Source organism: Grammomys surdaster, unplaced genomic scaffold (assembly GCF_004785775.1).
Source record: "Grammomys surdaster isolate TR1022 unplaced genomic scaffold, NIH_TR_1.0 171, whole genome shotgun sequence".
In the NCBI taxonomy this organism is placed as follows: domain Eukaryota; kingdom Metazoa; phylum Chordata; class Mammalia; order Rodentia; family Muridae; genus Grammomys; species Grammomys surdaster.
In genome coordinates, this window is record NW_021604619.1 from 2,695,974 (window position 1) to 2,699,943 (window position 3,970).

At 42.9% G+C, this 3,970-nt stretch overlaps 1 long non-coding RNA gene across 1 annotated transcript in view; it reads left to right on the top strand.

Annotated features, from left to right (window-relative positions):
- LOC114621034 overlaps positions 1–3,970 on the top strand; it is a 9,103-nt gene that overhangs the window by 3,184 nt on the left and 1,949 nt on the right. The window lies entirely within an intron of this gene.

Here is a 3,970-nt window from a genome sequence, read left to right on the forward strand (position 1 = left end):
CAGATTCTCTCTCTCTCTCTCTCTCTCTCTCTCTCTCTCTCTCTCTCTCTCTTTCTCTCTGTCTCTGTCTCTGTCTCTCTCTCTCTCTCTCTCTCTCTCTCTCTCTCTGTGTGTGTGTGTGTGTGTGTGTGTATGTGTGTATGAAAAACACACACTGCAGACATACAGAGAAAGACTCTGCAAAGCAGAGGTGGTGCTCAGGAAGCCAAAACTCCTCAAGAGTCCCTTCTTAAGAGCTGGTAGTTTGGTATTTTAAAGTTGCTGAGGAGTTTTCCTCCCTTACTTTAGAAGACAGACAGGATGGTTGATTGTCCCACAACTGACAAGTCCTGAACAGGCCTGCAACTTCTTGACCATCAGTAGGGATGGGGAGGTGCCAGTGGGAAACAAAAGCCTGTAAAGCCTTTGTTTCAAGGTCAGGAAGTTGAGGAAGAAGCCAGCCTTCCTGGAAATGTGCCACCTTTATTACCTAGCCATAGCCCCTCTCCCTTTCTGTCAAGCAGAGGTGTGAGATTACTACAGAGGCAGCTGTAGAGAGATGGAAGGCCTGGTCTGACCCTGGGCAGGACCAAATCAAATCTATTCACGGCGATGGAGCGTCTTATCACCCACCTATGTGGATGGCCAAAATGCCTGCTTACAAGGGAAGCTGTCCCTTATAAGAGTGGAATTGGCAAGTTTTGTATAATGACTTCCTTAGTTCACAAGGGAAGCTGGGAAGTGTAGTCCTTCAGCAGGAAACTATTAGGAACTCTGACTAACTCTTAGTCTCCCATTCCTCTCCTCTCAGAGGTCACACTGAACTGCTATTAGGGGATGTGGGGGTAATGACTGCTTTTAGCTGCCTTGAGCTGACAGAGGATTGGCGATGAAGGGGCTGCAGTCAGAATGTCTAAGAGGAGAGTCTCCCTAAGGGGCCAAGATGAAACATAATTGGTGACACTGACGCAGAGCATAAGACAGCCATTTGGTGATGCTGTGTATCTGTGGAGCTTGTTATGGAGTGGGGTAGCATCTGTAACATATAGAAAGTGGGATGACCAGCAGTCCTATGATTCCTATTGGAAGGGTAGTTAGAAAACAGGTGGGGACAGTTTTGCTCTTATTAGAGGAAGAGAGTGGGCAAGAAAAGCAAAAAAAAAAAAATCCTCTGTAGGCTTTGTCCTAGGAAATCGGTGACTTTACCATTGTCTAACCATTATGGAAGATGTCTAGGTCAAGAGTTTATGGAGCCTTTCATCTGTCAATTTAAGTTGAGAAGCCGGCCATTGGGTTTCTTTAACTGTAACCTTGTGGAAACATAATAGGACAAGGGTAATCAGGAGAGTTCCTTGAAATCATGGTTAATATGAGTTTTGTTTAATAAAGGGAGGCATAATTTTATAGCTGACTGGATTGTGTGCCAGAAAAGTTTTTTTTTTTTTAAATTAGAATCCTATAGATGTTCTATTGGGAGAGACCTTATTACCAGCAAGAGATGTCTCTGTCCATGTACTAGCTGTAATGTCCAGTACTGGACAATATAGGACAACAAATCCGAATGGAACCTAAGTCTCATTTGTTGAGATTACTACCACACATCTGCATCTGTAAGTCGGACATCTCAGTTTCTGGCAGCCTCCTTTACTTGGGAGACACAACTGGTTAGGACACAGGATATCCTATTACAGCTGTGAGAAATGCTCTTCTGGAGTCAGTGTTATCAGGAAGAGTAGTATCATTACTGAGGAATAGTTGTCCAAATAGCATTGCATATGGTTAAGTATAACATCTGAGGACTTCAAACAAACATACTTATTGGTCATTCTCATCCTGAATATACTCTCCTTCTGGCTGTTTAAGACTACACAGGTGGCCAAAATTAATCACTTTTTCCTTTTTTTTTTTGTCAAGGCCAGTTGATGATCGGGTCCTCAGGACTTATTTGAGTTTGGGAGGGACCTTTGGCTCCTCCAGCTTCTCTTTTGCCAGTTAATTCAACTGTGTGAGGATAAGTTGAAGGCCTTGCCTGACCATTGCTTTATTTGGAATTATGGAGGAGTTTTTCCTCTTTGCAGACTGGAAGCTAGTTAGAGTCAAATCTGTGGCATCTCTGTGGCCTCCCTGAACAAGAGAACAGATGCATTTCCACACTTACAGGACATTTAGAGGCGATCTACCATTTCCACCATTTCCTGAGACATAGTTGACATTGGACGACAAAGGAGAAGCCATTTTCCCTATTAATTCCTCTGTCCGCACCAGTTTAGGCCTCCAAATATTGTTATTGACTGCTCAGAAGGTCAGTTACACCAGTTCATTTTTATTTCATCTGAAATGTTTAGGTGAAGCTTGAGCAGAAATGAATCACTTTAAAAAATAAACCTTGATTAGACACACCTGAGCCTACAAGAAGTCTATTAGCTAGAGTCTGTGGGTCCATCCTGTAGTACTTAGCGAGATCTGAATGATCCCCGTGGTGGTTTGAATAGGTTTGGCCCATACACTTAGGTATTTGAATGACTGGCCCATGGAGAGCAGTACTATTAGGAGGTATGGCCTTGTTAGAGTAGGAGTGACCTTGTTGGAGGAAGTGTGTCACTGTAGGGGTGGGCTTTGAGGGCTCCTCATGCTCAAGCTCCTTCCAGTGTGGAAAGAGAGCCTCCTCCTGGCTCTCTGTGTGAATAATCTACACATGGCTGCCTTTGGATCAAGATGTAGAACTCTCAACTCTCCCCCCCACCCCCCACCATGTCTGCCTGCAGGCTTCCGTGTTTCCCACTGTGATGATAATGGACTGAACCTCTGAAACCATAAGGCAGCCCCAATTAAATGTTTTCTTTAGAATGTTTTGGTCATGGTGTCTCTTCATAGCAATAAAACCCAAACTAAGACAATCCTGCAGGTAAAAGAAAAAGGAACTTGAAAGAGCCTTGGGAGCTTTCGTCCCTATCTTCAGCGTGAACAGCAGGGTATTAGGGAAGAGCTGTGGAGGTTCATCTAACCTTTCCATCCCAGCTCAGAATCAAGAGAGGGTGGAGAGCATGCTAGTTGAATCCCTGTCTTTTCTGCTGGGACTGATCAAGCTTAGGCTTGAGATAGGCTAACTCCATAACAGACTTCAAATTGGCAGTTCAGGATACTAGGCCTAAATCTCTGTTTCCAAGTCCAGGCCTCGGAAGTTACCCTGCCACCTGGCCTGAGGCAGAGACAATGGGTCAGCAGCAGTTTCCAGACTTCCCCAGCAATGGTTCTGGAATGTCCCTAAAGATAGAGCTAATGATAGAGGTAACTTACACCTACTGGAATTCTCCTAAGGTGCTTTAAATTGGGCCTTTGAGCTCACTTGGGTGTCTCCATCTTGGAATGGGAGACCCCAGCATGATGAACTTCTGTAGAATAAACACTCTTTGCTTTTACATACTATTTGAGTCTGGGTCATCATTCTTCGGTGTATCCTGTACTTATACAGGATCATGTGGCTTCTAAGAGATAGAACCTTTTTACATTTTTTTTTCTTTTTCCAATATCTAAATAATGACCTGAGCTTTTTTGCTGGTTTTGTTTTGGTGTTTTGTTAATTTGCTTTATTTGTTTTTTGTTTTGTAAAATATAATGTTAAGCAATATCTATCTCTTGCCTCTGCAGATATCTAGGACTTGGAACCTTCGTGTATCTCAAAGAGTAGCTTAAACACCCTCCACAACCCCCAGCAGTTCTGCCTGAGGGTCCCCTGATTGCTTGTGCATCCTTTTTTCTTAAGAATGTTGAATGCTATTTAAATTAGGAGAGCCGATATGCAAATTGGGGATAAGACTGTAATCTAGGATAATTAAACACAGAAAACAAAGCAGAACAGAACAACATTTAAAAGAGCTCAGAAAGTGATCATGTTAGGTTTTCTTGTTGTTGACCCTTGTTACTGCAACTGAAGGGCTCAAAATTAAAACCAAGCTGAACATAAAATAAAATAAAATAAAATAAAATAAAA